This window comes from Aquarana catesbeiana, linkage group LG03, assembly GCF_042186555.1.
Source record: "Aquarana catesbeiana isolate 2022-GZ linkage group LG03, ASM4218655v1, whole genome shotgun sequence".
Taxonomy (NCBI): Eukaryota; Metazoa; Chordata; class Amphibia; order Anura; family Ranidae; genus Aquarana; species Aquarana catesbeiana.
Genome location: NC_133326.1, coordinates 484,412,717 through 484,440,256, shown reverse-complemented (window position 1 = coordinate 484,440,256; position 27,540 = coordinate 484,412,717).

The window sequence follows — 27,540 nt, the reverse complement described above, 5'->3', positions numbered from 1 at the left end:
AAGGTAAATAGTAGTGGAAAAAAGAAAAAGTGAAAAGTTGAGAAGAAGAATAATAAAGATAAAGATAAAAATAAAAATAAAGATAAGAAAAAATATGGGGATAAAAATAGAGATCAAGAAGATAAAAAATAAGTGTAAAATAATGATGAAAGATAAAAAATATATGAGATAAAAGATTAAAAAATAAAAAATAAGAAATAAAGAATAAAAAAAAAAAAGATTGGGATGAAAATAAAAATAAAAATAAATAAAAGCAGATGAATGGGTATGTGAATGGGTATGTGGATATGCAACATAAAAAATGCGTGAGAGTACGCATGTATATATATACACATATATATAGATATATATATATATATAGATATATATATACATCTGCACATGAACAAACACACATACGCGTGTAAATATACGCATGTGTCTGTTAGTGTGACCATAATATGTATAGGCGCATGGGGAAGTGGATATGGGTCAGGAGTATTAATGGATACAAGGGGAGGAGAGAGGAGGGGAAGGGGGGAGAAAAAGGAGAGATGGGAGGAAGGAGGGGGGGAGGGCTGTGGGGGGGAAGGGGGGGGAGAGAAGAAATGGGAGTGTGGGGGGGGGGGTTTGGGGGAGGGGAATGGGGGGGGTCAGTGGGGTTGGCAAGTGTTTGCTGGGGCCATATTGGGTGATATAGGGTAAAGTGGATTAGGACATGATCCATGATAGATTTAGAGGACTGGATTGATTTCTATATCTTCATTTAGGCCTCCAGACGCAAGGGAATCAAGGGTGTATATCCAAAAAGTTTCCCTTTCACAGAGACGTTTAAAACGCTCTGCAGGAGGGAGAGTCCTGGGTATCTGTTTGATTACCCAGACCCGTATTCCATTAGTGGAGCCCTGATGGTACTCCTTGAAGTGTCTGGGGATGGTTAAGTTGAGGTTTTCCTCTATTGATTTGCGGTGTTCTCCAAATCTTTTCCTAAGTGTTCGGGTGGTTCGACCAATATAGAGTAGGTCACAGGGACAACGGATGCCATATATCACAAAAGCTGGTAGGTATTTCCTTTTGTAGCAAAAGATTTTTGGCGATGAGAGACGAATTTGCAGGTGAGACATTTTAGCTTTTTACATTGGTACATACCATTTAGTGTAAGGAATGTCCGCAATGGGGTGGGTCTGTTGTGTACGGTTTTGAGCTTACTTGGAGCGATGAGGCTTTTGATGTTTCTGGCTTTGCGATATGTGATTTTGGGTACAGTGTTAATAGATGATTTTAGCATGGGGTCCTCCAATAGGATCCCCCAATGTTTTTGAAAGATTCTTTCCATTTTTTTGTATTGGGAGTGAAATTGAGTGATGAACCTGGTGGTATGAGATTGGGAGGGGGTGGTAAGTAGTGTTTGTGGTTCTGTATGGGGGGGAGACTCATCATCCAGAAATTTAGCAAATGCTTCTTCTACTAGACCCGGAGGGTACCCCTTGTCCTCGAACTTTGTTTTAAACAGGTTGCCTTGTCTGATGTAATCAGAGTTGTGGGAACAATTTTGTTTTAGGCGATTGAATTGGCTTTTTGGAATGTTAGAAATCCATCTGGGGTGGTGGCAGCTTTGATAGTGTAGATACGAGTTGCCTGCTGTAGGCTTTCTATAGTTTTTGGCATCATATTGTCAGTGCGGCGGAGCTCGAGATCCAGGAAGGCCAAACTGTCTGGGCTGCATGTGAATGAGAAGGAGAGGCCTAGCTCGTTGAAATTGCAATAGACCACAAATTCATCAACAGGTGGTCCGGTTCTGTCCCATATGATGATAATATCATCTATGTATCGACCTATGTAGACAATGTATTCAGAAAAAGGGTTGTTGTTCCAAATTGACAGATGCTCCCAAAGTCCCATTGTCAGGTTGGCGTAGCTGGGCGCAAAATTGGCACCCATTGCCGTCCCTTGAGTTTGGAGATAGAAATTGTTATCAAATGAAAAGTAGTTGTGGGTCAGGCAGAAATGGGTGGAGTCTACGATGAAATCTGCCTGCGTGGTTTTGATGGATGGGTCTAGGGATAGAAAATGCTTAACGGCTTAAGAGAGTTAACATCTAGGGAAACCCATTGGTATGTGGGTTCCCAGGTATAGCTTCTGAGAACGTCCAGGAGGTGGGTACCATCATGAATGTATGTAGGTAGGTTTTGTGCTAATGGTTGTAGGAAGTGGTCAATGTATATGGAGAAAAAACTGGTGACACTTTCCATGGCGGCTACAATTGGTCGACCTGAGGGATTTTTTGGATCTTTATGTATTTTTGGGAGGTGGTAAAAATAGGGGGTGTTATAGTATGTTCTGGATAAAAAAAGAGGCTTCAGCTTTGGTAATTATGTGGTTGTTGAGAGCTTGCTTTACAAGGGTTTCGGCCTCTGAGGAGAAGAGGGGGAGTGGGTCGCTGGTGAGGCGTGTGTATGTATTGTTGTCTGAAAGTAATCTGTAAGCTTCAAGGTAGGCCTCACGATTTTGGATGACAATGCCGCCCCCTTTGTCGGTGGTTTTGATGATAATAGAGGTGTTGGTTAGTTTTTTAAGGGAATTTATTTCCTGGGGAGTGAGATTACTTTTTGGATGTTGGGAGGGAGTGGGTTTGCACATACGTTTTATGTCCGAGAATATGACTTGATAGAAACTCTGTATGTAGGGGCCTTTGATGTGGCTGGGGTTGAAGATGGACTTGGGTCAGAAGGGAGTGTGTTTATTAGGGGGTGAGTCACAGAAGTATTGTCGGAGATGGGAGGTATCTGGAACAGTAGTATCTTCATCAACATTATAGAGTTCTTCTAGAATCGCTAAACACGGGTTGTCCAGATCATTTTCAAGAGTAGATGTGGTTGTAGTGATAACTGCTGCCCTGCTGCCTACCACACGACCTACCTGGACCGTTTTTATTGATGTGCCTGTATTTGTCATAGTGAGTGCATCTCTACCATCATTAAAATGTGTGTGTTTTAAATACTGCACTTAAGTTGGCGCTGCTTTTCTTCTCTTTATTTCTCTCCAAAGGTGATTTCTGCCCTTCAGCATGCTGCCTCCTGTTTCTTGCCAGTATTTTTCTGCCTGACGTTACATACCCAGGTCCCAGACTTTGGTTCCCCCCTCTCCCCCTCCCCCCCCTCCCCGATTTCCCCCCACCCTGGACACCCCCACCAGGATTTTTACCAATTGTATTTCATTTACCTAATTTTATACTTGGACTACTGCTCATCCACTCACTGCTGCTCCTGGACTTTTTCAATCCATCCGATTGTATTTATTACTTTATATTGATTTGATATCCTCCCTATACACAGCCATTATTATTGTTTAGCAATACCAAATATTATTTACTCCATTTATTCTAAATACAGCTGTCATCTCCTAGTGCAACAAAAAATATTGTGTATTCTTTGTATATCTCCAGAAACCTTTGTTTGCTGCTTAGTGATTACTGTAAGCATAAGTGTGTTGTTTATTTTCCCCCTTGTCCTATATTCCCCTTGCCCTCCCCTCCAGTATACGGGCACTCACTAAAATATCTCAGAATTTACTACTACTCATTATTTTTTTTCTCTACACCCACCACCCCTTTTCATCGTACATTGTTTGTTCTATAACTCAATATATATTTCATATACCCTTGCATCATTCTCTGCTCTTTCCAGTAGCCACACAAAGTCTGTTCCTTTCGTTTTTTTCTCCGCCTTCCTTTTCTGCTTTTATTTTTTTCAGTTTTTCTGTTTTTCACCATGGATATGCTCCTATCCTTAGAACACTCCAAATATGTTTTTTAGATGAACTTTTCTCATACTTCCCAAATGAATTCTTCAACCCAAAATTCACAGTCAGAAGAAATCTGTATGGGAAGTTATGTGCACTTTTTAGGAAAATTGAAGATAACATTACAATTAGGGATGAGCCGAACACCCCCCGGTTCGGTTCGCACCAGAACCTGCGAACGGACCGAAAGTTCACACGAACGTTAGAACCCCATTGACGTCTATGGGACTCGAACGTTCGAAATCAAAAGTGCTCATTTTAAAGGCTAATTTGCATGGTATTGTCCTAAAAAGGGTTTGGGGACCCGGGTCCTACCCCAGGGGACATGTATCAATGCAAAAAAAACTTTTAAAAACGGCCGTTTTTTCGGGAGCAGTGATTTTAATGATGCTTAAAGTAAAAAAAAAAAAAGTGAAATATTCCTTTAAATATCGTACCTGAGGGGTGTCTATAGTATGCCTGTAAAGTGACGCGTGTTTCCCGTGTTTAGAACAGTCCCTGCACCAAATGTCATTTTTAAAGGAAAAAATCTCATTTAAAACTGCTTGCGGGTTTAATGTAATGTCGGGTCCTGGCAATATGGATGAAAATCAGTGAGACAAACGGCATGGGTACCCCCCCCCAGTCCATTACCAGGCCCTTTGGGTCTTGTATGGATATTAAGGGGAACCCCGCACCCAAATTAAAATAAGGAAAGGTGTGGAGCCACCAGGCCCTATATACTCTGAACAGCAGTATACAGGCTGTAGATTTGTTGTTAAGTAGAATCTCTTTGTAATTTTGAACGGGTACATTTTTAACGTGTTTAGCTCCAGCCAAAAAATCTTTTTTAAGCTTTTTGGAAAACATAGGGAAGGGTTATCACCCCTGTGACATTTGTTTTGCTGTCTTTCCTCCTCTTCAGAAGATTTCACCTCACTTTTTGTCCCAATGGATTGGAAAGCATCAGTGGAAAGGAGAAATGTTTTTCCCATATTAACTCTTACAGGAGAGAATTTCCCTTCCTAGGGGTAGATTTATTCTCACTTCCTGTTGTCTCCTTCCGTTTGCAAGTAGGAGTCGTTTGTAAGTTAGTTGTTTGAAAGTAGGGTCCTGCCCTATATACTCAGCAGAAATTTGGGCCTTAGGTGTTGCTGTGGCCACAACACTGTAAGCCCTCACAGGGCTCTGCTGTGAAATATTAGATCAAGAATTGTAATTACATGCCCCTGTTGAACAGGAGCTGAAAAATTAGGCCTTAGGCACTGGTGCTGGTGCCACAACACTGCAACCCCTCACAGACACTCTAGTTGGAATGCAGGAACGAGCCCTGCTGCAAAGTATTGCATCAAAAATTGTAATTACACGCCCCTGTTAAACAAGGGCTGAAAAATTGTGCCTTAGGCACTGGTGCTGGTGCCACAACACTGCAACCCCTCACAGACACTCTAGTTGGAATGCAGGAACGAGCCCTGCTGCAAAGTATTACATCAAAAATCGTAATTACACGCCCCTGTTAAACAGGGGCTGAAAAATTGGGCCTTAGGCACTGGTGGTGGCACCCAGAACCAAAAATGTTCTTACAAGCTATCAGCGTGATGATTGAGGAGGAAGAGGATAATTACTCAGGGATAGTCACTCAGCATCAGCATAGGCAGTCTTTGAAGGGATCTGAGATTTCAAAAAAAATTATTCGGTTACATCAGCATCAGGTGCTTGGTAGCTGGTGGTGATCCAAGACTCATTCATTTTTATGAAGGTCAGTCGATCGACCGAGTCAGTGGACAGACGCACCCTGTGATCGGTTACCACGCCTCCAGCAGCACTGAATGTGCGTTCCGAAAGAACGCTGGATGCAGGACAGGCCAGTAGCTCAATTGCATACTGTGCAAGCTCTGGCCAGTGATCCATCCTCAAGACCCAGTAACCCAGAGGATTTTCGGTGGGAAAGGTGTCCAAGTCAGATCTTGCCCCTAGGTATTCCTGCACCATGTAAAACAGACGCTGGCGATGGTTGCTGGAACCGATCATACCTTGGGGCTGCGGACCAAAAAATTGTCTGAACGCATCGGTCAGACGGCCACCTTCTCCACCGCTCCTTCTTTGACTGACCGAAGCCTCAGCAACACGTTGTCCAGAAACAGGAGTTTGTAACCTCCCAGTCTCTGGGAACGCGTTGCACAGACCTTTCTGCAAGGCCTCCCGAAGATGTTTCATCCTCTGCTCCCTCTGCGATGGCAAGATAAGGTCCGCAACCTTACCCCTGTAACGTGGATCAAGGAGGGTTGCCAGCCAGTATTGGTCCTTTTCCTTGATACCACGAATACGAGGATCCTTACGCAGGCTTTGCAGGATCAGGGAGGCCATGCAGCGTAGGTTTGCTGAGGCATTCGGTCCGGAGTCCTCTGGGTCACTAAGGACGACATGGTCCACAGCCACCTCCTCCCAGCCACGTACAAGTCCATGTGTTTCTTGGGACTGATCCCTTAAAGACTGCTGCTGATGCTGAGTGCCAGGCTCCACCTCCATACTGACACAATCTTCCTCCTCCTCTTCCTCCTCGTCCTCTTCCTGTGTGACCGGCGGGCACGCAGGAACACTGTCTGGATAAAGGGGGCCTTGAGAGCTAAGGAAGTCCTCCTCTTCCAGCCTCTGTTCTGCCTCAAGTGCCCTGTCCATTATTCCACGCAGCGTGTGCTCCAACAGGTGGACAAGGGGGACAGTGTCACTGATGCATGCACTGTCACTGCTCACCATCCTCGTGGCCTCCTCAAATGGTGACAGGACAGTGCATGCATCCCTGATCATGGCCCACTGGCGTGGGGAAAAAAAACCAAGCTCCCCTGACCCTGTCCTGGTGCCATAGTCGCACAGGTACTCATTGATGGCCCTCTGCTGCATGTGCAGCCGCTGCAGCATGGCCAACGTTGAGTTCCACCTGGTGGGCATGTCACAGATTAGGCGGTTCTTGGGCAGGTTAAACTCCTTTTGGAGGTCCGTCAGCTGAGCACTGGCATTATATGACCGGCGGAAATGCACACAGACTTTCCTGGCCTGCCTCAGGACATCCTGTAAGCCCGGGTACCTGCCCAAGAACCGCTGCACCACCAAGTTAAGGACGTGAGCCAAACAGGGCACATGGGTCATTTGTCCCTGTCGGAGGGCAGAGAGGAGGTTGGTGCCATTGTCGCAAACCACCATTCCTGCCTTAAGTTGGCGTGGCGTCAACCACCTCTGAACCTGCCCCTGCAGAGCTGACAGAACCTCTGCCCCAGTGTGGCTCCTGTCCGCCAAGCACACCAGCTCAAGCACCGCATGGCATCTTTTGGCCTGCGTACTTGCGTAGCCCCTTGAACGACTACGGAGCACCGCTGGTTCCGAGGAAGAGGCCATGGAGGAAGAAGAAGAGGAGGGGGTGGAGGAGAGAGGTGTGTCACAATCATTAGCATTTTGGAGGCGTGGTGGCGGAACAACCTCCAACACTACTGCACCTTGTCCTGCATCCTTCCCAGCTGCCAGCAGAGTCACCCAATGCGCCGTGAAACTTAGGTAACGTCCCTGTCCATGCCTGCTGGACCATGAGTCAGCGGTAATATGCACCTTACCGCTGACCGCCCTGTCCAGCGAGGCATGGACATTGCCTTCCACATGCTGGTAGAGAGCCGGAATCGCCTTCCGTGAGAAAAAGTGGCGTTTGGGTACCTGCCACTGAGGAACCGCACATTCCACAAACTCACGGAAGGGGGCAGAGTCTACCAACTGAAAAGGCAGCAGTTGAAGTGCTAGCAATTTTGCCAAGCTAGCATTCAACCGTTGGGCATGTGGATGGCTGGGAGCAAACTTCTTTCGGCGGTGCAGCAGCTGGGGCAGGGAAATTTGCCTGGTACAATCTGACGTCGGTGTACCAAAATCAGATTGCCCACAAGTACGTGGCTGTGACACACCTAATTCTACACCTTCATTCCTCTCAGTGCAGGTCTCAGAGAGGACTGAAGGTCTAGTGGGGTTGGAAATCTCAGCTGATGAGGAGCAAGCAGAGGTCCTCTTTGTTCTTTGGTGTGGGTCTTTTAGATACGCTTGCCAACGAACTGCATGGCAGGTCAACATATGTCTGGTCAAGCATGTGGTACCCAAGCGGGAGATGTTTTGGCCACGCGAGATACGCTTGAGACATATGTTGCAAATAGCAGCGGTGCGATCTGATGCTCCTCGTCTCAAAAAAGGCCCACACCAAAGAACTTTTTGAATAACGCGCAGAGACTGCAGCGCCCTGCACATGTGGAGCTTTGGGGTGTGATGCAGTCAATGTGCTGCCCTTAGGCTGGCCCCTGGAGGGCATCCTGTCTCGTTGGTGATGTGCCGCCTCCTCCTCCTCCTCCTCCTCCTCTCTCCTATCAGGCACCCACGTTGAGTCAGTGACCTCATCATCCCCTCCCTCCTCATCACTGGAGCAAACCTGGCAGTATGCTGCAGCAGGGGGAGCATGACTGCCAGATTGCTGTCCTTCTTGGGCACTCCCTCTGTCCGTGCTCGTGTTACTGCCTTCATCGAGCTCAGTATCATCATCAGAGCCTTCCAAACGCTGGGCATCCTCCTGGAGCATGTACCCAACACTGTGGTCAAACAGTTCGAGGGACTCCTCAGGAGGACATGGTGGGGCTAGGGAAGGAGTCACTGATGACATTGAGCCGAGGGAAGAGGCCGCTGCTTTGCCAGACAAAGTACCCTGGGCATGGGTGAGAGAGGATGAGGAGGATGAGGACGGCTTGGTCATCCACTCGACCAAGTCTTCCGCATGTTGCAGCTCAACATGGCCAGCTGCCGAAAAAAAGGCCAAAAAAAAAAAAAGGCCAATGCACCGTCTCCACGACCAGCAGTAGACACAGAGCCTGCTTGCCCTCTCTTATTGGCTTGTGACTGTCTGCCTCTCCTTCTTGGCCTTCCAGACATACTAATGGCCTGTAGCTGCACTAAGCTGGGATATATATATATATATATATATATATGTACTGATACTGCAGCTAGCAAAATCAACTGCCTGCCTGTAGTATGAGAACACCACCAACCTTCTACAGGTAGCTTTAGCTGAACACTGTGAGGTGGACGCACCCCACTAACTTGTAGGTTTAGCAGAACACTGTGAGCAGGACGCACTGCACTAACTGTAAATAGTCTAGCTGCCTGACTGTGGTACTAATAGGATCAAAAGAACACCAGCAATTTTCTTCAGGTAGCTGTATTTACTGTAACAAGACAAGCCTGCCTGTCAGTAAGAAGATAACAGAAACGGATCTAGCTGAACACTGTGAGCAGGACGCACCCCACTAGCTTGTAGGTTTAGCTGAACACTGTGAGGTGGATGCACCCCACTAACTTGTAGGTTTAGCTGAACACTGTGAGCAGGACGCACCCCACTAACTTGTAGGTTTAGCAGAACACTGTGAGCAGGACGCACTGCACTAACTGTAAATAGTCTAGCTGCCTGACTGTGGTACTAATAGGATCAAAAGAACATCAGTAATTTTCTTTAAAATACTGTAACAAGACAAGCCTGCCTGTCAGTAAGAAGATAACAGGAACGGATCTAGCTGAACACTGTGAGCAGGACGCACCCCACTAGCTTGTAGGTTTAGCTGAACACTGTGAGGTGGACGCACCCCACTAACTTGTAGGTTTAGCTGAACACTGTGAGCAGGACGCACCCCACTAACTTGTAGGTTTAGCAGAACACTGTGAGCAGGACGCACTGCACTAACTGTAAATAGTCTAGCTGCCTGACTGTGGTACTAATAGGATCAAAAGAACACCAGCAATTTTCTTTAAAATACTGTAACAAGACAAGCCTGCCTGTCAGTAAGAAGATAACAGGAACGGATCTAGCTGAACACTGTGAGCAGGACGCACCCCACTAGCTTGTAGGTTTAGCTGAACACTGTTAGGTGGACGCACCCCACTAACTTGTAGGTTTAGCTGAACACTGTGAGCAGGACGCACCCCACTAACTTGTAGGTTTAGCAGAACACTGTGAGCAGGACGCACTGCACTAACTGTAAATAGTCTAGCTGCCTGACTGTGGTACTAATAGGATCAAAAGAACACCAGCAATTTTCTTCAGGTAGCTGTATTTACTGTAACAAGACAAGCCTGCCTGTCAGTAAGAAGATAACAGGAACGGATCTAGCTGAACACTGTGAGCAGGACGCACCCCACTAGCTTGTAGGTTTAGCTGAACACTGTGAGGTGGACGCACCCCACTAACTTGTAGGTTTAGCTGAACACTGCGAGCAGGACGCACCCCACTAACTTGTAGGTTTAGCAGAACACTGTGAGCAGGACGCACTGCACTAACGTAAATAGTCTAGCTGCCTGACTGTGGTACTAATAGGATCAAAAGAACACCAGCAATTTTCTTCAGGTAGCTCTATTTACTGTAACAAGACAAGCCTGCCTGTCAATAAGAAGATAACAGAAACGGATCTAGCTGAACACTGTGAGCAGGACGCACCCCACTAGCTTGTAGGTTTAGCTGAACACTGTGAGGTGGATGCACCCCACTAACTTGTAGGTTTAGCTGAACACTGTGAGCAGGACGCACCCCACTAACTTGTAGGTTTAGCAGAACACTGTGAGCAGGACGCACTGCACTAACTGTAAATAGGCTAGCTGCCTGACTGTGGTACTAATAGGATCAAAAGAACACCAGCAATTTTCTTCAGGTAGCTGTATTTACTGTAACAAGACAAGCCTGCCTGTCAGTAAGAAGATAACAGAAACGGATCTAGCTGAACACTGTGAGCAGGACGCACCCCACTAGCTTGTAGGTTTAGCTGAACACTGTGAGGTGGACGCACCCCACTAACTTGTAGGTTTAGCTGAACACTGTGAGCAGGACGCACCCCACTAACTTGTAGGTTTAGCAGAACACTGTGAGCAGGACGCACTGCACTAACTGTAAATAGTCTAGCTGCCTGACTGTGGTACTAATAGGATCAAAATAGGGATGAGCTTCGAGTTCGAGTCGAACTCATGTTCGACTCGAACATTGGCTGTTCGCAAGTTCACCGAACAGCGAACAATTTGGGGTGTTCGCAGCAAATTCGAATGCCGCGGAACACCCTTTAAAAGTCTATGGGAGAAATCAAAAGTGCTAATTTTAAAGGCTAATATGCAAGTTATTGTCATAAAAAGTGTTTGGGGACCTGGGTCCTGCCCCAGGGGACATGGATCAATGCAAAAAAAAGTTTTAAAAACGGCCGTTTTTTCAGGAGCAGTGATTTTAATAATGCTTAAAGTCAATCAATAAAAGTGTAATATCCCTTTAAATTTCGTACCTGGGGGGTGTCTATAGTGTGCCTGTAAAGGGGCGCATGTTTCCTGTGTTTAGAACAGTCTGACAGCAAAATGACATTTTGAAGGAAAAAACTCATTTAAAACTACCCGCGGCTATTGCATTGCCGACAATACACATAGAAGTTCATTGATAAAAACGGCATGGGAATTCCCCAAAGGGGAACCCCGAACCAAAATTAAAAAAAAAAAATGACGTGGGGGTCCCCCTAAATTCCATACCAGGCCCTTCAGGTCTGGTATGGATATTAAGGGGAACCCCGGCCAAAATTTAAAAAAAAAAATGACGTGGGGTTCCCCCTAAATTCCATACCAGACCCTTCAGGTCTGGTATGGATTTTAAGGGGAACCCCGCGCCAAAAAAAAAAAAAAAAAAACGGCGTGGGGTCCCCCCAAAAATCCATACCAGACCCTTATCCGAGCACGCAACCTGGCAGGCCGCAGGAAAAGAGGGGGGGACGAGAGTGCGGCCCCCCCTCCCTCCTGAACCGTACCAGACCACATGCCCTCAACATTGGGAGGGTGCTTTGGGGTAGCCCCCCAAAACACCTTGTCCCCATGTTGATGAGGACAAGGGCCTCATCCCCACAACCCTGGCCGGTGGTTGTGGGGGTCTGCGGGCGGGGGGCTTATCGGAATCTGGAAGCCCCCTTTAACAAGGTGACCCCCAGATCCCGGCCCCCCCCTGTGTGAAATGGTAAGGGGGTACATAAGTACCCCTACCATTTCACGAAAAAAGTGTCAAAAATGTTAAAAATGACAAGAGACAGTTTTTGACAATTCCTTTATTTAAATGCTTCTTCTATCTTCCTTCATCTTCTGGTTCTTCTGGTTCTTCTGGCTCTTCTGGCTCTTCTGGTTCTTCCTCCGGCGTTCTCGTCCAGCATCTCCTCCGCGGCGTCTTCTATCTTCTTCTCCTCGGGCCGCTCCGCACCCATGGCATGGGGGGGAGGCTCCCGCTCTTCTCTTCTTCTCTTCTTCTTTTCTTCTCTTCTTCTCTTCTTCATTTTCTTCTCCGGGCCGCTCCGCAATCCATGCTGGCATGGAGGGAGGCTCCCGCTGTGTGACGGCGCTCCTCGTCTGACAGTTCTTAAATAACGGGGGGGCGGGGCCACCCGGTGACCCCGCCCCCCTCTGACGCACGGTGACTTGACGGGACTTCCCTGTGACGTCACGGGGAATGCCACAGGGAAGTCCCGTCAAGTCACCGTGCGTCAGAGGGGGGCGGGGTCACCGGGTGGCCCCGCCCCCCCCGTTATTTAAGAACTGTCAGACGAGGAGCGCCGTCACACAGCGGGAGCCTCCCTCCATGCCAGCATGGATTGCGGAGCGGCCCGGAGAAGAAAATGAAGAAGAGAAGAAGAGAAGAAAAGAAGAAGAGAAGAAGAGAAGAAGAGAAGAGCGGGAGCCTCCCCCCCATGCCATGGGTGCGGAGCGGCCCGAGGAGAAGAAGACAGAAGACGCCGCGGAGGAGATGCTGGACGAGAACGCCGGAGGAAGAACCAGAAGAACCAGAAGAGCCAGAAGAACCAGAAGAACCAGAAGATGAAGGAAGATAGAAGAAAGAAGAAGCATTTAAATAAAGGAATTGTCAAAAACTGTCTCTTGTCATTTTTAACATTTTTGACACTTTTTTCGTGAAATGGTAGGGGTACTTATGTACCCCCTTACCATTTCACACAGGGGGGGGGCCGGGATCTGGGGGTCACCTTGTTAAAGGGGGCTTCCAGATTCCGATAAGCCCCCCGCCCGCAGACCCCCACAACCACCGGCCAGGGTTGTGGGGATGAGGCCCTTGTCCTCATCAACATGGGGACAAGGTGTTTTGGGGGGCTACCCCAAAGCACCCTCCCAATGTTGAGGGCATATGGCCTGGTACGGTTCAGGAGGGAGGGGGGGCCGCACTCTCGTCCCCCCCTCTTTTCCTGCGGCCTGCCAGGTTGCGTGCTCGGATAAGGGTCTGGTATGGATTTTTGGGGGGACCCCACGCCGTTTTTTTTTTTTTTTTTTGGCGCGGGGTTCCCCTTAAAATCCATACCAGACCTGAAGGGTCTGGTATGGAATTTAGGGGTAACCCCACGTCATTTTTTTTTTTTAATTTTGGCCGGGGTTCCCCTTAATATCCATACCAGACCTGAAGGGCCTGGTATGGAATTTAGGAGGACTCCCACGTCATTTTTTTTTTTTATTTTGGTTCGGGGTTCCCCTTTGGGGAATTCCCATGCCGTTTTTATCAATGAACTTCTATGTGTATTGTCGGCAATGCAATAGCCGCGGGTAGTTTTAAATGAGTTTTTTCCTTCAAAATGTCATTTTGCTGTCAGACTGTTCTAAACACAGGAAACATGCGCCCCTTTACAGGCAGACTATAGACACCCCCCAGGTACGAAATTTAAAGGGATATTACACTTTTATTGTTTGACTTTAAGCATTATTAAAATCACTGCTCCTGAAAAAACGGCCGTTTTTAAAACTTTTTTTTGCATTGATCCATGTCCCCTGGGGCAGGACCCAGGTCCCCAAACACTTTTTATGACAATAATTTGCATATAAGCCTTTAAAATTAGCACTTTTGATTATTCATGTTCGTGTCCCATAGACTTTAACGGTGTTCGCATGTTCGAACAAACTTTTTTCCTGTTCGCATGTTCTGGTGCGAACCGAACAGGGGGGTGTTCGGCTCATCCCTAGATCAAAAGAACACCAGCAATTTTCTTCAGGTAGCTGTATTTACTGTAACAAGACAAGCCTGCCTGTTAGTAAGAAGATAATAGAAACGGATCTAGCTGAACACTGTGAGCAGGACGCACCCCACTAGCTTGTAGGTTTAGCTGAACACTGTGAGGTGGACGCACCCCACTAACTTGTAGGTTTAGCTGAACACTGTGAGCAGGACGCACCCCACTTACTTGTAGGTTTAGCAGAACACTGTGGGCAGGACGCACTGCACTAACTGTAAATAGTCTAGCTGCCTGACTGTGGTACTAATAGGATCAAAAGAACACCAGTAATTTTCTTTAAAATACTGTAACAAGACAAGCCTGCCTGTCAGTAAGAAGATAATAGGAACGGATCTAGCTGAACACTGTGAGCAGGACGCACTGCACTAAATGTAAATAGTCTAGCTGCCTGACTGTGGTACTAATAGGATCAAAAGAACACCAGTAATTTTCTTCAAAATACTGTAACAAGACAAGCCTGCCTGTCAGTAGGAATATAACAGGAACGGATCTAGCTGAACACTGTGAGCAGGACGCACTGCACTAAATGTAAATAGTCTAGAAGATAACAGGAACGGATCTAGCTAAACTGAATACAGTGTATATATATATATATGCAACACCTGGGATGCATATATATACACAATACACTTTAAGTGCAGCTAACTGACTGACTGTCCTGCCTAATCTAGCTAACTCACATGAAATGACACTGTCTCTCTCTCTCTCTAAGCACACCGGAACACACTGCACAGGGCCGCCGTGCAGGCGGCCTTATATAGTGTGGGGTGTGTACTAAAACCCTGAGCCATAATTGGCCAAAGCCTCCTTGGCTTTGGCCAATTATGGCTCTCTGTTAAGGCGGCGCTGTGATTGGCCAAGCATGCGGGTCATAGTGCATGCTTGGCCAATCATCAGCAAGCAATGCACTGCGATGCCGCAGTGAATTATGGGCCGTGACGCGCCACACGAATTTGGCGCGAACGGCCCATATCGTTCGCAATTCGGCGAACGATCGAACAGCCGATGTTCGAGTCGAACATGGGTTCGACTCGAACACGAAGCTCATCCCTAATTACAATATTAAACCATCAAAAATGTGATAAATTCTTCCTTCAGGAATATCTGTCCTCCAAAGTTACCAATAGGGGCCTCATAATTAAAACAAGATGCTCCTTCCTTTCTCCTGACCTCCAAAATGAATGGGAGCATATCTCTGAATTCTGTTCCCAAAAATGGATCAACATTATTATACAACAACGAGACCTAAAAACCTCTACACTTCTAGAAAAACTCAAGCAACTAATTAATACTCTCACCAATCAGACACCCAATCTCCCCACCACATGGCTAGATCTTCTTAAAAAGAAAGTAAAAAGAGATGAAGAAAAACTTATTAAAACCAAACTCCATAAGAGACCTTGATGACTACAACAACAAAAGAGTCTTCCAATGGAAAACTAAAAATCCCACACCGATACCCCTGATGCAGATTTCCTTCCCTCCGTCCTTCCAGCCTTTTCAATCACATCACCCAGCCCCACATCCACACCATTACCCACAGGCCACATTCAAAAACCACCAACCAACCGGGCCTCCACCCACCCATCACTCCCAACCATCACCTGAACATCACCCTCCTCTCCCACAGCCCAAACCCAAAAGATATAGAAAACCCAAGAAAACCTCTCAAGCCAATGTTACTGGTAACCCAGAACCAATTTCTACTGTTTCCACTGATACCACACCCAAGATTATAACAGTGGTCACCACCAATCCCAACATCCCTACTTTAGAGAAAATTGATCCACCATCTTCTGTCAAAACCCCCTCCAACAACAACACATCTAGCACCCAAATACATCCATGCACCCTTTGGAACACAACATTCCAAATACTGTCCCCTCCCAGTCACAGACAGGCTGCCATATGGACTCACCACTATCAGCCACTCATCAGCCTTTTTTAGTAAAAACCCCCCAACCTGTCCAAAAAAGAAAACTAGAAGAGGCAGATGAGGGGGCAGAAGAACCAGACATAAAACCCAAAAAAAGATTGGCAAACTGTAAAAAATTTCAATCTTTCTTCCCATGTTCCTACCCCTGAAGAAATTTCTCTACTAAACAAGGGCCTAAACTTTGCACCGACCACACAACCCTTTCACCTTGTTTGTGGATCTAAACAAATTCATCCGCAATCTAACAGTTAAACGCTTCTTCAACATCAAAACCAACAAAGAAAAACTTAGTGATAACCAAGATCCAATAGTTATCACTACATCCACATCTACTCTTGAAAATGATCTGGACAACCCGTGTTTAGTGATTCTAGAACTCTATAATGTTGATGAAGATACTACTGTTCCAGATACCTCCCATCTCCGACAATACTTCTGTAAATCACCCCCTATCAAACACACTCCCTCCCGACCCAAGTTCATCTTCAACCCCAGCCACATCAAAGGCCCCTACATACAGAGTTTCTATCAAGTTGTATTCTCGGACATAAAACGTATGTGCAAACCTTCTCCCTCCCAACATCCAAAAAGTAATCTCACTCCCCAGGAAATAACTTCCCTTAAAAAACTAACACTTCCGGTTCTGGCGCCACATGAGGAGGAGGTGAGCAGCTCCAGCTCCCGCACAGCTCCTCACATAACCGGCATTTAAGCCAGCCACAGCACCGGGGGAAACCCCTACTGCCTCTGCTCCATCTCAGGCAGACATGGACCGCTTCGTGGAGCGATCCTACGCTCGGGCGCTGTCCTCGCCCCCCTCCACAGCTCCGCCGGCGGGAGACATAGCGGCTGACACAGCCAAGATGGCGGCCGCTCCGGACACAGCAGAGCGGCCTCAGCAGCAGCCACAACCTCCCCCTGCCCCCGCAATGGCAGAGGCTGACCCCGCATCCCCTGCCAACATTGCCCAGGCTGTAGTGCAACTACTGGGGCCATCACTAACAGCCACTGTGGACGCAGCGGTACACAGAGGGCTGGAACAGCTACACATAGAACTCCAGGCTCAGGCCCAGCGCATTACGCAGGTAGAGGAAAGGATTTCTATAATTGAAGATGACTGCACAGCCTCATCTGCAGCACTTGCACGTATCAATGCTTCATATAGAGACATATGGGACAAGCTGGACGATTTGGAAAATCGTTCAAGGAGGAACAACCTGCGCATCATTGGCTTACCAGAGTCGATCCCAGCCCCCCACCTCACAAACATATGTGCGAAAACCATCCCAGAGCAACTTGGCCTCCGCATACCATGCACTGTTGAACGTGCACACCGTATGGGTCAATATTCTGACACGCGCACTAAACCTCGGCATGTGATAGTAAAATACTTAAACTACGCCGACAAAAACGCCATAATGCAAAAATTTCGTCGCACGCGCTCACTGGTGGTAGATGGCGCAAAACTGCTGCTTTTCGCGGACTATTCCATAGAGGTAATGAAACAACGCAAGGCATTCTCCTCGGTATGCTCCACTCTGCACCGCACCCAAACCTGATTCTCCCTAGCCTATCCAGCTGTCCTCCGCGTTCAAACACCTGAAGGGGAGCAACTCACCTTTCACACACCTGAAGAGGCGGAAACCTACCTAACCAACAGAAGCTCCGAAATGGAACACAGCGCCGCGACAGAGGGATCTCCATCGTCATCTTCACAGCATACATATGGTCCCCCCAAACACCCCCGAAGCCCGACCAAACCTCCATACAAAAGCAGCCGCTCCACCAACCAGGAAGACCGCTCTGAGAATCGTTGAAGGAATCGTCGAAGGACTCCACATCACCACCTTTTCCACATCACCATCTTCTAACGGGTAGTATCAACCCATCTCATACCCTTTCTTTCTCTTAAAATGTTTTATTATTATGAGGAGGATGCTATTGATGATGACCTTATAAACTGCCGTACATGCTCCTTGTGGAGCACTACCCCTCCCAACCTGTAGCTGAAAAGTACGCAGCTAAAAGTTATGCAGCTATACTGTTATGGTCATGGAACTCAATAACAGAGATAGTCCCCCAATACCTGGGAAAATTTCCTTTTCAGGGACACATGCAATGTTGTAATCTCTTGTATTTTCTATTTTCTGGTCTGTTTATGCCTAATTTTAAGAGGGGGGCCCTCCCCTGTGTGTGGCATACCTCACCATCGATTGCTTCAAACCTGCACTACCCCCTCAGGGGATCCCCCCCCCCTAGACTACTCTCCCTTCCTATCCTATACCCCCTCCCCCCTATCCCTCTTTCCTCTCCCCTAAAATCCCTATCCCCACCCCCCGTTGCTACCACCCTGCCCCTAAGTGAGGAGCTTGCAGTCGATGGGAGCTATGCTAACTAGATAGGTGAGACCTCATGTGGAAAAAAGAGAAGTCCACAACTCACGTTATGTATTTCCTTATACGAAATACTGCCTTATTAATGTTTATAATTTGTTGTTGCTTAGAGAAGTTTAAGTTCATGTTTGCCAGCTTAGTTCATATGTCTTCAGGGGCTTTGAGGCGCTTTGATGGCTCTCAAGAGGTAGATAGCACATCTACAAAGGGGTCCTTATACAAACCCCTCAACCAAAACGCTTTTAAATATCAACTATGTCACAGTCTGCACTTGGGAGTCACCTAAAGTTTGTCTCGTGGAATGTTAAGGGGCTCCGCTCCCCAAACAAACGTATGTCTATCCTCAGACACTTGCGTCGTCTCCGGGCAGATGTGGCTCTACTTCAGGAGACACGTCTGGCTGCAGACGACCTACAGCGTCTTCGTAAACTGTGGGTGGGCTCTGTTTATGGCTCACCAGCAGTAGGCCACAAAGCGGGTGTTGCAATCCTTCTACACAAGAATTTACAGCACACTGTCAGAGACGTCAAGATTGACTCGGAAGGAAGGAAACTGACTCTACATCTGACTATAGATGACAAACCTGTAGCACTTACCAACATCTATGCTCCCAATTCTCCTGACACCTCCTTCTTTCAAGACTTAGTGAAATGGGTGCTAACCACACCAGAGACACTACACCTATTGGGTGGGGATTTTAATTCAGTCATGTCCTCCCTAGCTGATCGCACAGGTTCCCCTACACACAGATCACACACCCGTACCCCCTCATCATCTGCATCTACCCTACACAAGCCGTCGCCTCCATGCACTTTGTGGATGTCTGGCGCTTAATGCATCCAACGGATCGGGAATACACCTTTTTTTCGCCCCCGCACAATACGTTCTCACGTATAGACTATTTCTTTGCCTCCCCCGCCCTAAGCTCCGTAATAAACGCACCAGACATACAAGACGCAGTGATCTCAGACCATAGCCCAATCGTGGTTCATCTAACCCAAACAGCTCGCTCCTCTCCCTCTCCTACCTGGCGCTTCCCCTCCTATTTAGTTGGCAATGAGGACTTTCAACATACACTATATTGTGCCTGGGAGGAATACATCTCCTCTAATGGAGCTCACATTACAGACCCTAACCTATTCTGGGAAGCAGGCAAGGCCTTTCTACGGGGTAAAATAATTTCATACACAACACAGTTTAAAAAAAGAGCCAAGCAACAATATACTGAGTCAAGCGAAACCCTACGCTTGGCACATGAACAGCTCACATTAAACCGCACCACAGAGAACATACAAAAATGGAGACAGGCCAAAAGCACCTTTGACCTCTGGGCAGAACAACATGAAGCGGCCAAAACATCATATTCTCAGCTACATTTTCATAGATTCGGTAACAAGGCTGGTAGGCTCCTGGCCAAGATGTCCTCAGGCCCCAGACGTCCTACCCGTATTATGGCTCTTAGAGCTAAGACAAACTCTCTGGTCACCTCCCCAGCCGACATTAGCAACCTACTCGTGGAATATTACACTAATTTATACAAAGCCGACCCAACTGACTTACCTACTACTGACTTACTGCTCAACAAAATACGTCTACCCAAACTCAGTCACACACAATTAGAGACGATTAATGCCCCCATTACTGTTGATGATATTCGATCTACGATCAAAGACATGGCCTCGGCCAAAGCCCCGGGACCCGACGGATACACCGCCGAATTCTATAAAATGACCAGGGAATTTATCCCGGACACCTTAAAACATGTATACGCAGCTATGTGGGACGGAGGGCCCTATCTTCCCACGGGGACACAGGCCCACATTAAACTAATCTCTAAGAAAGGGAAAGATCCCCTATAACCGGGCTCGTACCGACCGATATCATTAATCAATGTCGATGTCAAAATCCTATCCAAAATAATTGCGACGCGACTGGCTCCCCTACTACCATCATTATTACACCCAGCCCAATCTGGCTTCGTCTCGGGCAGATCGGCCACCCTAAACATTCGCAAAGTGTTAATGGCTCTGGAATACGCCAAAACTCACCCCAACCAAGACATTGCCATCATGTCATTAGACGCCGAAAAGGCCTTTGACAACATCAGTTTCTCTTGGCTCTTCAGAGTGATGACACAATTCGGATTCTCAGGACCGATTATGCAATTTCTTTCACAAATGTACGCATCCCCTACCGCACGTCTTGTAACCCCTGACTTTATCTCAGACACGATCCCATTAACAAAAGGAACGAGACAGGGATGCCCCCTGTCTCCACTCCTGTTCAATCTAGCAATCGAACCCCTGTCCAGAATACTAAATTCAGCTGATGGAATCAGTGGCATCACTCTGGAGAACCACACTCTTCGTTCGGCGCTATTTGCAGACGACATACTATTGTTCTCCACCGATCCCATAACAGACTTTGACAGACTCAAACAACTTTTTTCAGACTTCAGACTTTGCTCGGGATTTAGAATCAATTTTGATAAAAGCGAAATCCTACCATTACACCCCCATCTCTCCAGTAAATGGAAACATCTATCCCCCCTGGCCATAGCCAACCAACACATTACATACCTGGGCATTAAAATAGGACGTCAACCATCATCTCTGTACTCTTTAAATTACCCCCCATTGATAACCAAAATTGTGAAGGAGTTGGAGGCTTGGGGATCCCTACCTCTCTCGCTCTTTGGGAGATGCCACCTTTTCAAAATGGTGTCTTTCGCACGCCTACTTTACCCAATGCAGACCATACCTCTTCTAATTAAGCATTCAGACATCCAAAAACTCCAGAAAGCCCTAACTGCCTTTATATGGTCTCACAAGAAACCTCGCATAGCGCTACAGAAATTATGTCTCCCGAAGGGCGAGGGCAGGGCGGGATTACCCAATATGCGTTTCTACAACCTGGCATGTTTACTTAGACAGGGCTTAGACTGGCTAACTGGTGGGTCTAAATATTCTAACCTATCCTTAGAAGAGGCTATGGTGCACCCATATGACCTCTCGACCATCCTTCATTCTAATCCCAATACATTACCCCCCCACCTCAAAACAAGTGTAATCATTAAGGACACGGTTATTGCATGGAGAGAAGTAAGAAAATTGCTCAAAGTACCATCCAGCATCTCCAAATACCTCAAAATACAAGGGAACCCTATATTCCTTCCATCTATCATCCATAAAGCTTTTGACCAATGGAAACTTAAAGGCCTCACAGATGTCTCGTCTCTCTATCTCAGCAAATCGGGCAAATTCAAAACATTTCAAACCCTGATGAGGGAGTACTCCCTACCACCAACTCATGTCTTCTTCTATCACCAACTCATCAGCTATCTTAAATCCTGCTCGGGACCTAGCACCAACCCATTTGAAACATCCTGCATTGATACTCTCATCAAAAGCAATAACTACTCCACCTCCAATATTTACTCTTGTCTCATACAACACCAAACACGGAAGTATGCCCTCAAACCCTTTCAAAAGTGGTCACACGTATTAGATGACGAATCTCTGCCAGAAAAAATCCTTGAGGGGTACAAGACAGTCCGTAACCTTACTACTTCTGAATCTTGGAGAGAGACACAATTCAAGATCATTCACAGAGCTTATTTCCCTTTTCGCTTCAACAAGAAAGACCCCACCCAAGCGAAATGTACCTGGTGTAACTTACCTCGCCCCACTTTACTGCACAGGCTTTGGGACTGCAACAAGATTGATGCTTACTGGACTAAGGTGATCACTTACATCAACGAAGTCCACAAAACTCAGTGCACCAAGGACCGCCTATTATGCCTGTTCAGCATACCCCCTTCATCCTCATCGCCAACGGCGGTCTCACAAAATATTCCACACTGGGCTCACCTATGTCTCCTAGTGGCCCGCAGGACTATTATGTCTCACTGGATATCAGCTACTCCTCCTACCCTAACAATGTTTAAAAAAGCCCTGGCATCACTTTTCCACCTAGAGAGACTGGACACCATCACCCTTAATCTCCGATCGACTTCCCGTTTTTTCAAAAGATGGAGGAAATACATTGAAGCCACATTCGCTTCGCAGGCTCTGATCGAGATAATGAACCCATTTCGCTACACGAAATGGTACTTGACAAAAGATCTCACCAACTCCCTTGGCCGACTCAAAATACCCCCCACCCCAGATTCCTTTACTTTTAACCCACCGTAGGATATCCACAAATCCATTGTGCCCCTTGGCATCCACCCCCCCCCCATGTTTATTCAAACGCTGCCTCCACTCCTGAAGGTATTTAGATGTTAAGATTTCATATGTCAAGCAAAGTTGCGACTTATAGTGTTGATGAGATAGCAAACATGAACTCCCCTGTCTTCCCTTTCCCCTAATTTTCTTTTATTTTTATGTTTTCTGTTACTTCTCCCTTGTTCTAACCGATATGACAAGCTTGTATTTCAACTATTATGAGAAGTCATTGAATGTTATAGATTGTAACGGATAATACTCTGTAACTTTTGCTACACTAAGTTTTTATACTTTTGTATGCTATAAAACCCAATAAATATTTTTCAAAAAAAAAAAAAAACTAACCAACAACACCTCCATCATCATCAAAACCGCCGACAAAGGGGGCGGCATTGTCATCCAAAATCGTGAGGCCTACCTTGATGAAGTTTACAGATTACTTTCAGACAACAATACATACACCAGCGACCCACTCCCCTTCTTCTCCTCGGAGGCCGAAACCCTTGTAAAGCAAGCTCTCAACAACCACATAATTACCAAAGCTGAAGCCTCTTTTTTATCCAGAACATACTATAACACCCCCTATTTTTACCACCTCCCAAAAATACATAAAGATCCAAAAAATCCCTCAGGTCGACCAATTGTAGCCGCCATGGAAAGTGTCACCAGTTTTTTCTCCATATACATTGGCCACTTCCTACAACCATTAGCACAAAACCTACCTACATACATTCATGATGGTATCCACCTCCTGGACATTCTCAAAAGCTACACCTGGGAACCCACATACCAATGGGTTTCCCTAGATGTTAACTCTCTATACACCTCCATTCCCCATGACGTTGGTCTTCGAGCCGTTAAGCATTTTCTATCCCTAGACCCATCCATCAAAACCACGCAGTCAGATTTAATCGTAGACTCCACCCATTTGTGCCTGACCCACAACTACTTTTCATTTGATAACAATTTCTATCTCCAATCCCAAGGGACAGCAATGGGCGCCAATTTTGCGCCCAGCTACGCCTACCTGACAATGGGACTTTGGAAGCAACTGTCAATCTGGAACAACAACCCTTTTTCTGGATACATTGTCTACATAGGTCGATACATAGATGATATTATCATCTAGTAGAAGAAGCATTTGCTAAATTTCTGGATGATGAGTCTCCCCCCCATACAGAACCACAAACACATCTTACCACCCCCTCCCAATCTCATGCCACCAGGTTCATCACTCAATTTCACTCCCAATACAAAAAAATGGAAAGAATCTTTCAAAAACATTGGGGGATCCTATTGGAGGACCCCATGCTAAAATCATCTATTAACACTGTACCCAAAATCACATATCGCAAAGCTAGAAACATCAAAAGCCTCATTGCTCCAAGTAAGCTCAAAACCGTACACAAGAGACCCACTCCATCACGGACATTCCTTACACTAAATGGTATGTACCAATGTAAAAAGCTAAAATGTCTCACCTGCAAATTTGTCTCTAATCGCCAAAAATATTTTGCTACCAAAGGAAATACCTACCAGCTCAGAAAATTCTTTAATTGCTCTTCAGATTTTGTGATATATGGCATCCGTTGTCCCTGTGACCTACTCTATATTGGTCGAACCACCCGAACACTTAGGAAAAGATTTGGAGAACACCGCAGATCAATAGAGGAAAACCTCAATTTAACCATCCCCAGACACTTCAAGGAGTACCATCAGGGCTCCACTAATGGAATACGGGTCTGGGTAATCAAACAGATACCCAGGACTCTCCCTCCTGCAGAGCGTTTTAAATGTCTCTGTGAAAGGGAAACTTTTTGAATATACACCCTTGATTCCCTTGCGCCTGGAGGCCTAAATGAAGATATATAAATTAATCCAGTCCTCTAAATCTATCATGGATCATGTCCTAATCCACTTTACCCTATATCACCCAATATGGCCCCAGCAAACACTTTCCAACCCCACTGACCCCCTATTTCCCTCCCTCAAACCTCCCCCCCCACACCCCCATTTCTTCTCTTCCCCCCCTCCCCCCCCCACAGCCCCCCTTCCTCCCATCTCTCCTTTTTTCTCCCCCCCCCCTTGAATCCATTAATACTCCTGACCCATATCCACTTCCCCATGCGCCTATACATATTATGGTCACACAAAACAGACACATGCGTATATTTACACGCATATGTGTGTTTGTTCATGTGCGTATATATATATATCTATCTATATAGATATAGATATATATCTATATCTATATAGATAGATATAGATATATATATATATGTGTATATATATATATATATACATGCGTACTCTCACGCATTTTTTATGTTGCATATCCACATACCCATTCATCTGATTTTATTTATTTTTATTTTCATCCCAATCTTTTTTTTTTTTTTTTTTTTTTTCTTTATTTCTCCTTTTTTATTTTGTAATCTTTTATGTTATATATTTTTTGTCTTTCATCATTATTTTACACTTATTTTTTATCCTCTTGATCTCTATTTTTATCCCCATATTTTTTCTTATCTTTATTTTTATTTTTATCTTTATCTTTATTCTTCTTCTTCTCAACTTTTCACTTTTTCTTTTTTCCACTACTATTTACCTTTCAGTATTCCTATTTCTATTTCTCTTTCTTTCATCTCATCGTCCATATAATTTATATATATATATCGTCATCTTTCCGGGACCAATCTACGGACGATCCAGGCTGTGCCTCTCCTACCCCAGCCTGCGACACTGGGTTTCACCGGCGCCCCTAGACGGGATAAACCGAGAACACCACAGCACACAAGGATCACCCCCTGTGGAGCCCTGCTGCCTACCACACGACCTACCCAGACCGTTTTTATTGATGTGCCTGTATTTGTCATACTCAGAGTGAGTGCATCTCTACCATCATTAAAATGTGTGTGTTTTAAATACTGCACTTAGGTTGGTGCTGCTTTTCTTCTCTTTGTTTTGTAAAAATATCTGCTTGGATGGTGACATCTCATAGTTGTACAAATATATATGATTTAAACAGGACCTAAAAATCACAAAAATCAAGCAGAAGGCAAGAGACTAATACCAGTATTGACTGTAGGCTCACTGCAGCTGACCTTTTCTCAAAGCCAGATTTGTTCCATATTGTGTCTCGATGGGGGAGATTTACTAACTCTGGTGCAGCTGTGCATAGTAACCAACCAGCTTCTAACTTCAGCATGTTCAATTAAACTTTGACAAAAAAAATAGAAGCTGGTTTCTATGCAGAACTGCACCAGATTTTGTACCCTCAACTTTTAGTAAACAACACCCTATATGAGGGCAACTATCTTGGTGGAGAGCCAGGGCATTGCTTCCTGATGTCAGACCCCTATTTACCCTTATGACTGATGAGGTAATGATAAGCAAGCAGCAGGGGGAGTGAAGGAAGCACAGATCCACAAAACAGATGCAGAGAGATCCCTGCACAGCAAATACTCAGGTACAATTTCCTCTACAGGAAATTCTCATGAGAATAATGAGCAGAACAGAAGTGACATCTACAAATCTCACTTTAAAGATGAAGTGTAATGTAATGAAAAATACATTCCCTTCACCCCCTCACCCCCACTCTCTTTCTGATCATTATGCAATAAAATGTAATAGCATAAACTTCACATTTAAAAAAAAAACAAACTTTTTGATGGAAACAGTGACATCATCACTGGGTTTTGGCTGTTCCTGTCTTTTCCCAAAGCTCACATTGTGTGAGAGGGCCTGGAAGAAAGCTCATTCAAGTCTTTTCAGCTTTATTCAAGAGCCCTCATTCAGTTGTCTGCCATTTGGGTGTGTTTATATACATTAAGTCCACCTTGGTTGGTGGGCTTGTGTGTGGCTATATAAGCGTTGCCAGAGGAGCATAGAACACCAATGTGTAACGAATACACCTACAAACTACACCCACACATAATGAAAAGCAGATGAGATTGATGGAGTCTAAGAACCAATGAATGTAAAAGATAGACCATCATTGGGATGGTGGTGTTGGATAGGGCTTTATTATGACTGGAAGTCATTCAGGCTGGAGGTTGGGTGGTTCCATCTTTTGGTGAACTGACAGTGTGTAGGCAAATTAAACTAGTACCTAGTAAGTAAACTAGTAACTATCAACACAGGAGAGGTCTGTCTATTAATGTGGAAAAGATAAGGTAAGGCAGAAGTTCAGCTTAATATTTTGCGGTAATAGACTTCATCAGAAGACAAAATGAATGGGATCCGTCTTAAATGACGTCACACTGAAATTTTGATACTATGAAGTTACAGTCTTGCTATTGTGTCTACAATCAAGGTTCTAAATAGAGTAGGCTTTTGTAACATGGATGTCTCTCACCTTTAAGGAACCTGGTCACAGATTTTTATTTTTATACTTGATTTAATCTGTTGACAATGATGATGTCTTGGCGAATGCTATATCTACAGTATATTGGGATGCTCTATCTGGCATAGATCTATTAAAATGTTTGTAGTACTATTTTGTCTACATTCATGACGACTACTGTATCTTTATTTTGTAGTCTGAATTGTCCTTTACAGTGTCTCCTGTGACCCTCCCCTGAGAACAATTTTTTTTTTTTTTTTTAAATCTTTTTATTGATTTTCAAAGAGAAAAAACAAAGAGAGAACAAACATTCAAACATACATTGGTCTTATATGTAGGAGTCACGCTATCACCGCATCATATGTAGATATCTGGCATGAAATACATTAGTATGATAATGGTTATACCGGCACAGTTCACTGGGTCGCTAGATGATGCTATGCATATTTGTACATGATATGGTATCATATTATACATTCATTGTGTACACCTGGCACCCGCTTGGGGGTTATTTCGTGATTGGGATCTACTGAGAGGTCTCCGAAGCAGTGGAGGGATCTGCCAGCCATTTAGACCAGACTTTGTTGTATTTGTTGGGACAGCCTCTGTTGTCATATGTGTCTTTATACAGAGGTAAGCTATTGTTAATTAATTGTTTCCACAGAGAAAGAGGAGGGGGGGTTGATTTGCACCAACTAAGGGCGATGGCTTTACGGGCATAGAACAGGAGCAATCCCACCAGTGTGCGTCCTGCCACCGTAGGAATTAGTTGTTCAGTCAGGCCTAGTATGCA